This window comes from Carcharodon carcharias, chromosome 1 (assembly GCF_017639515.1).
Source record: "Carcharodon carcharias isolate sCarCar2 chromosome 1, sCarCar2.pri, whole genome shotgun sequence".
Lineage (NCBI taxonomy): Eukaryota > Metazoa > Chordata > Chondrichthyes > Lamniformes > Lamnidae > Carcharodon > Carcharodon carcharias.
Window position 1 is genome coordinate 139,417,427 of NC_054467.1, and position 13,749 is coordinate 139,431,175.

The 13,749-nt window shown below is 39.8% G+C and overlaps 1 protein-coding gene across 6 annotated transcripts in view; it reads right to left on the reverse strand.

The window, feature by feature from the left end:
• Positions 1-13,749, reverse strand: part of rbm47 (RNA binding motif protein 47) — a 261,052-nt gene that overhangs the window by 89,567 nt on the left and 157,736 nt on the right. For 2 of the 6 annotated variants that reach the window (XM_041189234.1, XM_041189260.1), the window contains one exon: positions 8,099-8,225. The exons of the other annotated variants lie outside the window; for them this stretch is intronic. The gene's annotated coding sequence lies outside the window, so the exon portion shown is untranslated. The remainder of the gene's footprint in view (positions 1-8,098; positions 8,226-13,749) is intronic. 6 annotated transcript variants of the gene reach the window in all.

Genomic DNA, 13,749 nt, shown 5'->3' on the forward strand with positions numbered 1-13,749 from the left:
ACCAAATCTGAAAAAGAAGTCAGCTGCAATGTTAATAACATTTAGAAACAGCAAATTAAGGAATGCAGAGAGATCCCGAAATGGAAGAGGAGGAAAAATTAAGTAGAATGAAGAAGACAAAAAATAAATTAGGAAACAAAGGGAAGAAAACACTTCAGGCAAGAATATGTAAGCAGATGGCTTTGCAATTCATCAAATGCTGCCTCTTTATCTCTCGTTTACTATTTTAACATTGGAATATTGCTGAAAAGAGACATGTTGCCAAAGCTTTTATCTTGCCTTGATGAGGACAAAAGCGAAAATGCCAAATCTCAAACCATCACAACAACTGACATTACAGGAGAAAGGGTGCTGATTGGATGGCAAGTTGACTCCTATTGGTCGGGGCATTGCCATAGATAAAACAACGGAGAATTAAAGGCTCTCCAAGCTCCAGGAATTCAAAAAAGGCGTAAGACTTGACCAAATTCCTTTTGTTTGCAGAGAACAGATCCTTGCATATGAATAAATGTCATTTCTAGCAAGCATTACGAGCTTGACTGATTTTTTAAATTGGTTCATGTAGCTATTAGCACATGTAGGATTGTTCAGCAAGTGCAGTCAAAACATGGAATCACATCTAACAGCAGACATTTTGTTTTGGGTTTTGCAAGTGCAGGCTGGTTAAGTATGGTCTATATGCCTATATAACTCTAATATGCCTATATTGAACAATGGAGGGAACATGCTGTTTGATTTACTCAGCCAATCGCTGGGATGTACGACCTACATACCTGGCATTGCAACAGCACTGAAATTGATACATGACTGTACTCCACTGTGTGGTAGGCAGAATGTCTTTTTTGGGCTGATGGCAGAATCCTGTTAATGGAAAGCTCCAATTGCATAGCCACTGCATAATATCAAAGTGAAACAGCTTGCTTAACCGGTTGTTCAAATTTTTGAGATGCATTGCCTTTCCAGGGTAATTTGAGGTAGACTGGGCACTTTCTTGTCCCAAAGTAGTAGTCTTTGGCCCATTTGCAAGTTTACGTGAAACAGAGTGAACAATTATCTGATCAGGATAGTCACTGTCCCACAGGATAGCTTTGATGTGCTCTATTTCTGCATCAATTTTGCAAATGCCTAGCGCCTTATTTACAAGATTGCTGGTAGGACCAATCTTGTAGCACATGGAGCTATACAAATCCCAACAGGAATATTTACTAGTGAAGGTAGGCATGTGGTAGAGAGTGGTGAAGAATCCATTAGCAGATTTCTCAACTGGCACATTGAGGAAAGGGAGTGCGTTAAGTCTGCTCCATCTCAAAAGTGAACTTGAGCACAGGGTGGAGCATATTAAGGTGTGTACGGAAATACTTACACGCAGATTCAAAGATCACGAACATACCTATATATCATTAATTGACATTGACATTTTGGCTCCGAGTTTGCAGGTTTCAAAAGGAAAAGACAATATTGGCTGCAAAGGTTGAGAATTAATATTGAGAGACATTGAATTGAAACATGGATTTTGGGACCCTGACATCAGTGCAAAAAGTGTGTCCTGAGTCCACACTGGTTGGCAGTGGGACCTGCTCTGCAATTTTACTACAGACAGCCTCCTAACTGGCTGCTTGGGGCCTGCCATCCAATTAAGGATGATGGGACACAGGCTCCTGATATTGCCAGATCAATCAGAGGGCCAGAAGCTCTGAAGCCTCAGCATCACCACCAGGGGAGTTCAGCATTGCTGAGGCAGGCTGGACAGCTTGGGAGCTCAGCTAGGTAAGTTAAAAAAAAGAAAAATTCAAGGGGTCAAAGACTGTAGGGGAAACCCCTCTAGTGAGATCACTGGGGGCATAAGGGCTGACATCCCTGTTCTTCTCTTTGGGCCATGGAACCACAGGCTCAACCTTGGGCTGCCACAGGGAGGTGACCTTCTTTAAGTTGGCAGCCTTCCCATGCAGTGGGATGCAGGGGGTGGGGGTTCACCTTGCTGTTGGCTAAATGCCAGTGGCTCCATAAAATGGTCCTTAACAGTATCTTTAGGAATGCAAATCGGCTGTCTGCCATCTTGGAGCGTTCAGTTGCTCCGTATCTGACCCCACCACAGGGAAAATGTCCTGGCAGTGTGTCTGTGTCATGGAGCTGTTCCAGCATGGCTCCGCACTGTTTTACAGTCCCGTCCCCCATCCCCCCCTCACCTCCCAGATCCCACATGAGGTCTGATAAAATTCACCCATGAAGGCCTACGTATATTGTTAACTGGACATCAAAAATCTTCCCATTTCTGGCACCCTCCACTTATTACTGACCTTATAGACACTACATACAAACTAACCTAAACTGATGAACAAAATGAGATTAATATTTATAAATACAGCAGAATATTTGACTAGAGGGCACTCAGAGGTAAAGCCAGAAAATGCACAAGTTTTGTTAACTGATAAAAATGCAACAGGAGCAAAATTTCAAATTTCTACCACAACTTCATGGTATTATCACCAACAGACAATGAAATAATAGAAAAGGAAAGTTTTCATCCAGACTACTACTAAGCTTGAAGGACAATTATAGCAGTTTTCATTCTAGGGTTGCTTTTGTTCAGATTTTAGGAGTGTCCAAAAACCTATCATTTATCCTTCTAAATCCAGGTTCCTAGCCTGGCGATAGACTCCTACACCCGGTTTCTCATTGATCTATAAGTCTGCAACTGGAATAAGGGTCAGCTTTAGTAGTAAACATTTGGAAAGCCAGTTCACAGATAGCAGTCTCCCAGAATCTGAAATAAGATATCTTGATCCTGAATTTCTGCAAGAGCTCTGCCAAATGCCTGTGAGTTTGTGGAAGTCCCAGTAAAATGACATTGTGGCTGTAAATGGTCTTTAAAACCTTATCACTGGAGGTTCTTCTAAGTCACAGCAAGAGGCCAACAGAATCCCAGCAGAAACTCAGGACCCCTAAGTATAAAAGCTGCTAAAAGTCATATAATTTAGCATATCTTCATCTTAGGTCCTTTTAGAAATATATGGTTCACATTATATAATTTTGACTTCATGGTGGTAATTAAGCTGATTATATTGAACTGTACACATTTGACTGATGTTACATGTAGTCATTTTCATGCCCTTTGTATTTCAATGGAAACTATTATGTCCAGCATGACTAATTTTTTAATTTCTTTGACAAAAGTCTATTCAGAAAGATGCTTGGAAACGTGGACATTTTATTTTTTTTAACTGTCATTAGAAGTCTACATAGACTTACAGTCTCAATAAAGGAAATTATAAGCTTTTGGTTGTATGGTAGCTGAATCATCTTACCAATTCTTGCTTAAAACTGTTACAAAACAATGGCTCTGTAGAACTGTTAATTGCAGAAATGTTCATTCAGCAGCTGACCTTCACAGCCCCAGTGAAAGCCTTCAGTTGTATTCATCCCCTATCTCTGTAACCTAAAGCTTGTTAACACAAGAGTTTAACAATGAGCAGGTGACACACCACCCTTGGTGTAAAGGCTTTAATGTATTGTCACAAGCAATGCCTCGTTTGCAAGTAAAATGATTAAGTCCTATTCCTAATTTTTTTCTGCTTGAGAATCAAACAATGATGGATATATCATGTTAGCATCCACTGCAGTTGTGCAATTCATACCATTTTATAGTTTCATTACAGGGATTTAAGACAGTGCTATGTGGAACATATTAGTTCATGTGACTGCAGGGACCAGGAAAACAATGGGCCAAGGAAAAGAGCTGGTTGGGACATACAATGTAGCATGTAAGGTCAGATAGGTATGCTGGAGACTTGCTAAATATATATTTTAATGGGCTAGAAAGAACTTTGCAAAACTTTGCCTCAGAGATTAAATAAATTGGATACAGTCCATGATAATGTGGATTCTATGCAAGGTTAGATTTAACAGTCATGCAATTCTGCTGCAGATTTTGCACATTTACAACAGATGTTGGCACTGCAAAGTACACAGTTTGGGTACAGTACCAGTGAGGACAAAAGTAGGCTTATCACCTTTACTCTACCAAAATGTAATGGCCTGGAGTTTCCGCTAGGTTGCGCAGGTTTTTTCAGCACAATTCCTTGAAATTGGCTAAACCAGTGCAAAAGATCAAGAAATTTCAAGTGTAAATATTTCCTGGTAAATAGAGTTTCCATAACTAGTTTGCATTAGTTTAAAAAACATGGTAGTGGAAACTGGTTCTGTCCACTAAACTGGACATTGAATTAATCACCACTGTGAATTTCTGCTAATTGCACCTGTTTGGGAGCCTTTGAGGGGCAGAGACACTAATAGGCACCTTTTCAAAGCTTTTAGACATTAAACACTTTATAATTTACTAAGAAACTGACTACAGTACACCAATGATACTAATACAGTAAATGGTTGACATGTTGCTTAAGGCTTGTTTTCTCAGCACAAGCATGAAGATATGAGATGCTAGAGGTCTTGTGGCACCCATGAAACCACAGCCCCAGCAGATCCTTGATCTTCAGAAGAGGTGGAGAGGAAATTGGAAAACAAATTACATCAAATTTAAGTTTGAGAGAGCTTCCTGTGTACCATGTTTGTGTATCTTACCCAAATTGTCAGCCTTCACTTGCTGAGATGAGACAATGAACATCAACTTCCTTGGGCGGCTTTGCAGCTAACCTTGTTCTCACCCGCATACACTAATGGACACTGTTACAGCAGCAGCTCATTTAAAGATTGCATGTGAACTCTGCTTGATTAATCCCCTCCTTCCTAATTCTAATGACAAAAAAAAATCACCTTGCCACAATCGAGTAAACCAACTCCTTAAATTTGTGAGGATCTTCGACTTGAAACAATGTCTGGCAGAGGGATCACTGTCATGACTTTAAAATAAAGGAAAAATTAAAATCTACAATTACTTAGGATGAAAATTTGGCAAAAAAGTCCCTGACAATTTCAGGTGATTGTGACAGCAAATCTCAAATGGTTTGCAGTTATCATCTGAACGCTGGCTAAAATAGTTGGCTTATAGTCACTGCCATGTTTCCATTCGTATTTTTTAAAAGCATGATATTTATTGTAGATTTGGTTGCCCTGTTTTATTTGGTTTTCAGTTTTGTAGGTGGCATGTGTTGTGAGAACCCTGCAGGGTTCTTTAGGTATTTAATGTACAATAAAGTCCACAGTGAGAGAGTAACAATGAATATATGTTCACTACAAGAGAATCTCTGATCTCTTCCTGGCACCAGCCTTAGCTTCTGCTTATATTGTCCACCACAATATTACCTCCTATTTCCAGTACTTATCACAGAATCACGCAGTGCAGAAGAGGCCCTTTGGCCCATCAAGTCTGCACCAACATGTGAGAAACGCCTGACCTACCTACCTAATCCCATTTACCAGCACTTGGCCCATAGCCTTGAATGTTATGACGTGCCAAGTGCTCACAGGTACTTTTTCAAGGATGTGAGGCAACCCACCTCCAACCACCCTCCCAGGCAGTGCATTCCAGACCATCACCACCCTCTGGGTAAAAAAGTTTTTCCTCACATCCCCACTAAACCTCCTGCCCCTCACCTTGAACTTGGGTCCCCTTGTGACTTACCATTCAATTAAGGGGAACAGCTGCTCCCTATCCACCCTGTCCATGCCCCTCATAATCTTGTATACCTCGATCAGGTCACCTCTCTGTCTTCTCTGCTCCAACAAAAACAACCCAAGTCTGTCCTCATAACTTAAATGTTTCATCCCAGGCAACATCCTGGTGAATCTCCTCTGCACCCCCTCCAGTGCAATCACATCCTTCCTATAATGTGGCGACCAGAACTGCACACAGTACTCCAGTTATGGCCTCACCAAGGTTCTATACTATTCCAACATGACCTCCCTACTTTTGTAATCTATGCCTCGATTGATAAAAGCAAGTGTCCCGTATGCCATTTTCACCACTCTAATAACATGCCCCTCCACCTTCAGTGATCTATGGACACACATGCCATACATTTGTCACCATACATTTTAAGAACTGTTTAACTAGTTCTCCCAAGACACGAGTGACTTAAGGCACCAGCCAGTGGAATTTGAAGCAAAACAGACCAGAAAGATCCAAATTCCTGCTCTATGCTAAATTAGCTGAATGCAGCCACGTTGCTACAATTGGTTTTTGTGTCCCCAAGTCGTGAGGGAAAACACAGAAGAATTCTGAACTTTACTGCTACATACTTAACTCCTGGTGGAAAAAGCACGAAGTGTAGACAATTGGGTAAGAATGGATTGGGCTTGTCCATAATGCCTCACGGTCAAATAACCTGCTGACCCCACTGAAGCTCAGAGATTGAGAAGTGCTATTTGGATGAGGTACTATGGTGCTGCTGGGGGCTATGGAACCTTACACCACTGTGAATTTGCACCTTCAAGAAGTGGAAAGGAGCAAAAAACTTGAAAAAAAATTAAAAAAAAACAGAACTGTTTAAGTTGGTAGGAGCCTCAGCTCCACATTCCCCAAGCATTGTACAATAGCATTAATACTGTCTAAGGGAAAAGTCACACTCACCAAAGGTGTGAAACAGGAGTAAACTGTTAATGCTTCAAAGATAATTTATCAAATTTGTCTGCTAAATATTCAACAGGAATATTTAATCATATGGAAGCATATATTGGGAAGAATGTCAACTAATCATTGTACTTATTGAAGAATATGATCAACTTAATTATACACAATTCAACATAACTTTTAAGTGATCTTCTTTCTTCCTTATACAACACTGCTTTAGTTTTTACAAAAACTAATTTTAAAAGTTGCAGATTTTAGGACAAACACATAATGGAAGTAGGCATTGGAAGTACAGTAAAATCTCTACCTTCAGCAAGGTGTATTCTCCTTTCACAACCCAGCACGGCAATGGAATGCCCTTCAGACTCATGGCTGATTGCTTTTAGTTAATGTTTCACCAGACACAAAACAACTCTCCTGTCCCACCCTCAGAGCAAACAGCTCCACCGAGTACAAGGTGCACAAAGAGAGACACTCAGAGGGGAAAGAGGAAAAAAACAAGCACGGTGCCTGCTAACAGAGCACTGCGAGCCACAGCGCCATTTAAAAAAAACTGCAAAGTATTCGTGGAAAATTAAACCTAGAAATCAACCTAAACATATGAGTGTAAATATACTAAATATTACATTTGAATGGGCCAGATTTTATCGTCGATCCTGGCCAAGTGTGTGAACTTTAAAAAAAATCAACATGGAAGAACCACAACTGTTATATACAATTGGTCAAGCATATGGTGCCCTGATTTAGCTCACACAGATAAATTTCAGCACTTATAGTGTAAAATGTACCAAGTCCCACATTAGCTGGAAGTAAATTTTGAATATTTTCTTTTTGCATAAGGTCTTATCAATTTAATACACAAGCACTGGAGATTGTTTTTGAACATTATTCACTTTTCAACAAAGGAAAGCAAAAGCAATAAAATTTTCTTCACATTAAATTTTTTACTTGGCAAATGAAATCGCTGTTTGCACATTAACCAGAGTAAATGATTCTTGTGAGTATATAGCAAATATACCTATGATATTGACAAAGGTTTTGTCAGGAGGAACAAAGTTATAATAAGTGAAGATTAGGCGCTGCAGTGAAAATTGAGACAAAATGCAGTGAAGTTACTTTGAGTTGATTTTCAGTTCCACAACTGGTTTGTTGACCTGATGGTTGTTAATGAGTTGAATGTTTTAACCCCTGTACCACACAGAAACAGGACTAAATTTTATCACAGAAATTATACTTTTGTAAGCACTTAAAGGTGACATTTTGCCAGAGGGTAGGGATTTATTCCAGTCACATTGACTGGAATCTCTTTCTTCAGCATTAAAACAGAATTTCAACACAAACCACACAATGGTACTAATCTTTTTTGCTCATATTGGATTGTAATATTTATTCTATGGATTCTCACATAATGAAATCAAAGTAACTTTCTTCAATTCAAATGACCTGCGGTGTGGTGCAACAAAACGTAAGGGCCATATTACATCTGTGAAACTGAGCATTTGAATTAATGACATGCAGCGGTCACAACAATGAAATTTTTATTTAAAAGCACAATAAATGGAAAGTTCCTACCTGTGAAGGCCAGACTGCTAGGCACTGAGAAATCTGTGCAAGCTGTTTCACCCTCTTCAAGAGTATACACTGGAACCTTTATCAGTCAGCACTGGCAACTAAGGTACTATAGTGCTAGTCTGTTTACCTAATGTAGAAAAGGGGAGGCACTATCATATTAGCCTTTGGCCACATTGATTATTGCCATGTAAAGAAAATTTATTGCTGAGGTGTGGAAAAAGGGCCACGATTAGAGGTTTATATCATGTAGCAAAAAAAATCTTCAAACAGTTTGCAAAGTTTTAATTACTTTCTATCTGTTATCATGTTTTTTACTGAGAGAAACATGGGCTCAGCATTCAAATTCAGGAGGCTAGTCAAGTGGAACAGCCCAGGGGAAGGGAGGAAGGAGAAAAAAAATTAAGTCAGAAGTCCACCACCAGGTTATACTCACATTTATGTAAATCATTAGAGTTGTGAAGCCAGGCCCCAAAGTCTGGATTGTCTAAACTAGCACCAATTCACACATAGAGGGTGAGCTACCTGGAAAGGTTAAAGTTTAAATGCAATACAGTATAGAAAGAAGATGGTTAACACAGGAGGAAGCCTCACATCAGAATGTAGAGTATTAAATTTATAAATAAGGTAAACTCAGAATATAATATATTTGATATAATATATTAGTAAACAAGGAAAACAGAACAAGAGGACAGAAATTTAAATTAGTGAAAAGTAAAGTTAAAACAGATTATTAGGAAGAACTCTTTTAGTAAGAGTGATAAAAGTTTGGAATAATCGTCCAGACAGCGTGGTAGAGTCAAAGAAATCAAAAACAAAAACAGAATTACCTGGACAAACTCAGCAGGTCTGGCAGCGTCAGTTTTTTTGTTTTTATTAGAGTCAAAGAAATGTTGGGGGTGGTCATTCAAAACACAGTTGGTTGTTGAAAGCAATTAAAATGGAAATAAGAAAGAAAAACAATCAATGCAAACCCTGCTGGGCAAAAGGAGGGAGCAATTTGGGAGCAGTGTAAGAAAATGTTAACAGGTTAATATAGGTATTACATGTGCATAAGAGAGTCCTTCAGATGATTTTAGTGAAATATGTTAAATACAATACTAAAATATTTCATTCAGTGCCATAATAGTAAAGAATAACTGGAAAGGATGTCAGATCTCTAAAGAATCAAACTGGTGCAAACTCTGAAGAAGAAATACCTCAAAATAATTAATGAATATTTTCTATAAATATTAACTAAAGAGGATAAGCCTAGCTTACTATCTAACTTCTGTAGTACAGTGAAACGGCTAAAGGATTTCCAATTCAATAAGATAGAAGAATATGTAGGTTAAAGGGACTGATAACCAGTAAATCTCCATGGCCACATCATTCAAAAAGCTCAAGGAGGAAATAAGTGGAGCATTGCATATTGTTATAAAAGAATCAGTAAGCACTTTAGGTTCTTCGGGATTGCAATCAAGCAAATATGAAATCATAGAATCTTAAGTATTGCTAAAAAAAAAGCTGTTGTAACTTTTCATCTTGCATTCGAAAGGACAATTCACAAGATTGTAAAGGGAACAATAATTGATAGTTCCACAAGCTATAAGATTGGCCTCATCAGCAACCACAAAGGGCCACAGCCATTTGCTGACCATGCCAGCTTGATGCTGAAATAGAGCGCATCAAAGCCATCCTGCAGGATAATGGCTCCTCTGATCAGGTCATTGCTCGCTGTATATGGTGCAAACTCATGAACAGGCTTAAGGCTGCCACTTCCTGAAAAGTGCCCAGTCTATCTTAGAATATCCTGGAAGGGTAAGGTATCTTGAGGAACAAGTGAAGCTGTCTGTTTCACACTGCTACTAAGCAGTGGCAACACAGTGGCACATTTGCCACTAACAGGATGCTGCCATCAAGCCAAACAGATATTCTGCCTATCACACAAATGAGTAAACTGGTATATGAATTTCAGTGCCGATGTGATGCTTGGTATGTAGGCCATATGCCCCAAAGACTGACAGATCATATCAAACAGCAAGTCCCTTTCACCGTTTGCAACAGGCAATGTACTGACTGTACCCAACCAGCCCATGCTTGCAAAACTCAAGACATAGTGACCAACATTAGATGTGATTCCGTGATTGAACAACACTTACTAAACAATCCTGATTGTGTTTATGTACAGTTGTGAAACATATTAGTCTGCTAATGTGCCTGGATGATCCAGCAGGAGGGATGATTCTGGTGGGCAGGGATTATAATTATATGCAGATGTATTAAAATGATAATCCCAACATCTGGCTGCGGGAAATGTAACCCGCCATTAACAGATGGAGTGGACGATCGCAAACTGGTTTTATGACGTTGTGAAACTGATTTTTGGCCTTCCCACCATATTGTCCACTCACGCCCGCCATGACGCCAACGTGGACGGAAAATCCTGGCCAGAACCTTAGTTAACTTCTCATCTGAAACACAGCACCTCCAAAAATGCAATGCTTGTTCAGTACTGCACTGAGTGTCAGCCTTGATTTTTGTGCTTGAGCCCTGGAGTGGGACTTGAACCCAGAATCTTGTGATTTAGAGGCAAGTGTGTTACCAACTGAGGCATGGTTGACACTCAAACAAGAGAATTAGGGTTAGGATCAATGTCAATGGATTAAATGACTTTATCTCATCCCATCTCATTCTTATGTTTCCACAGATTGCCTGAAATATAATTTTTGAGTTGAAAGCTAAGCCGAGGATGCAAGGTACCTTGCCCAATCTGGAGCATATTGTAAAATCACTGAGATAAAGGCAAAATACTGCGGTTGCTGGAAATCTGAAACAAAAACAAAAAGTGCTGGAAAAACTCAGCAGGTCTGACAGCATCTGTGGAGAGAAAGAAGAGTTGTACAGACTTGAAATGTTAACTGTCTTTATCTCCACAGATGCTGTCAGACTTGCTGAGTTTCTCCAGCACTTTTTGTTTTTGTTGTTGTAAAATCACTGGCATGTTGCACGACATTTTCTACTTATGATAAAAGGCATCACATTTTGTATTATTTCATGATGGCCTCTGTAGATTTACTGTTGTATTCATCAAACAAATCCAATTTACACACTAACTCAAACGCTTCGGCATCCCACAAACCAATGTGCTACTACAATGGAAGTCGATAAGATAACTTATAATTAGATCACATCCCAGGAATGCTTTGCTAAATGCTTGTCTCAAACTTGCCTATAATATGTTAATGAGGCCAAAGGACCAATTTCTAGTGATCCTTGGGCCTCTGTTTTTGGATGCCTGCTAGCTCTACAAGGCTGGGTCTTGGCCAGATGGAACTATCCCACATTGTTTACAGGTCTATGGGCTCTGTCACATTTCTCTCACTCTTTAACAAGAGAAGGTGAAAGGATATCTTGATTGCAGCACTCACACGTGCATTCACAGGTCAGCTGTGAAGGTAGAAACAAATGCGAAGGGATAGATAAAGAAAAAGGGTAAAAAGATAGGAAAAATCTAAAAACAAGAGATGAAAAGGGAGGGAAGAGAGAAAAAGCACTGGCATAGGAACTGAAATAGAATTTTGCCTCTATGTTTTCCTTTAGCCCTTTGTTCAGTTTTGTTTTAAACTCTGATGAAGTAGCTGCACCCAAAACAATAACTGGGTAGTTGTCTCCACAAATGCAGCCTGGTGTGCAAAATGTTTTCAGCATTTTGTTTTTGTTTTAGATTTCCAGCATCTGCAGTAGTGTATTTCTTGTTGACACGATAGGCAGTTCTTTTCAATCATTAAAATGCAATTGATACCACGATGGGCTGTCAGAAATGGTTTTAAATTTGCTAAAGTTAGCATTTTAATCAAGGCTTCAGACTGAAAAAACTTATAGCCAGTATCCATAATTTTCAGCATGAGACTACATGTCCAATTATAAGCTGGTCCATAACGACTGGTTAATATGGAGGTCAGTCACTAGGACCAAATTCATGCATGGTAATGATGCCAGGGGTTAAGGTAACTAGGGCCTCATGCCAATGCTGCCATGGTCGTTTCCAGCCTGCCTCTGTCCCCTGCAAGACACACTCATGCCTGGAGATCAAATCCAGGCTCACATCTTCGAGCTAATTTCAGACAGGCAATTTTCTACAGTTACAGAGAGATGTGGTCAGGCAGTTCTGATACTAACTTAGGAAAATCAAATCAGAGCAGTACATCAGTGAGTAATAAGACTTCAAACTTGGTTAAAAGCACAACCAGGGTGTACTGTTTGCTTGTACTGTGCAATGCACAAAGCAGTTGTATTGCGTTCTCCAACTATAGAACCTCTTCAGAGGCCTAAAGTCCAATATTCTGTTGTCTGCATAAGAATCCATTCTCAGTGAATCTTGGGGAACTACAAATGCTCCCAGCATGATAATATGTATTCAGGACTTATGCCGGCATACTCAACAGACAGATATAGTCAGGCTGCAACTGTGGAGAGAGAAACAGAGTTAATGGGTGGAATTTAATGTCCTCCTAAAGATGATATGTAATCGGGTGGAGGGTGTGAGGTGGAGATCCCACTGCCTTCCAGACTTCCTCCAATCAAGCTCTGCTCAGATGAAAGCTCATCAGCCTGAAACATTGGCCAGAATTTTGACCTTGATGGGTGGGCGGCTCGGCAGCAGGCGGGCAGCTGAACTCCGCCGCCGAAATAGGGCCGGCTGCCATTTTGAGTGGGATTCCCCAACTGTCAAAGTGCGCTCTTTTGTGCATGCATGTGAAAGCATGCTCCCTAAGTGCTGTCTCAGGGAGAGCGCTGAATGTTTAATAAACTTTAAAAATGGAGAATGAAAAACATTATTAACATGTCCCCCTCATGTGACACTGTCATACGAGATGGGACATGTTAATAAATATGAGTGAAACTTTAAATAAACTTTTTAAAAACTGAGATGAAACCTCATCCCGCAAGTGGATGAGGTTTTATCTTTTTTCAGAAGCCCGCTGGGGCTCCTGGCCTGCCCACCAGCCTTAAGGTTGGACGGCCAGGTCTTTCAATGAGCTTAATGATCCTGTCAACGGCCTCAATTGATTTCACTGTCTGCCCTCCTTCCTAAAATTTAAATGGACCGGGATGACGTCAGGGGTTTCTCCCGACATCATCCCATGTCATTTTCCCATCGGCGAGTGGGCCTCGCCCCCAAATCACTGACGGGAAAATTCTGGCCATTAACTCTGTTTCTTTCTCCAACTACCTGTCCTGCTGAGCATTTCCAACATTTTCTGCTTTTATTTCACATTTCCAGCTTCCGCAGTATTTAGCTTTTATATTAATATAGGTATGGTATTGTCACGGTTGTTTGAGAAAAAAAAATAAGAAAACATACTGCAGGCAAAGGTCAGATACAGTCTGTAATGTGACAGACCACCTTCTCCTCCATGCCCCAATCTATTTGATCTCCTAAGGCAGCTAACTGGCAACAGGTAAAATTCCAAGAAGTTCAAACAGCTCAAAATTTCTATCTGAACCCAAATTAATTGAAGACACAGACCATCAGTTTACATTACCAAATTCTCACTGGTAGCATTCCATAGTGACACTTCTTTAGTCTCAACAAGTATTCCATAAAATAATCTATAACTATACTTTACAATAACTATTTTGTAATAATATTCTATATTTCTTGGTGTTTG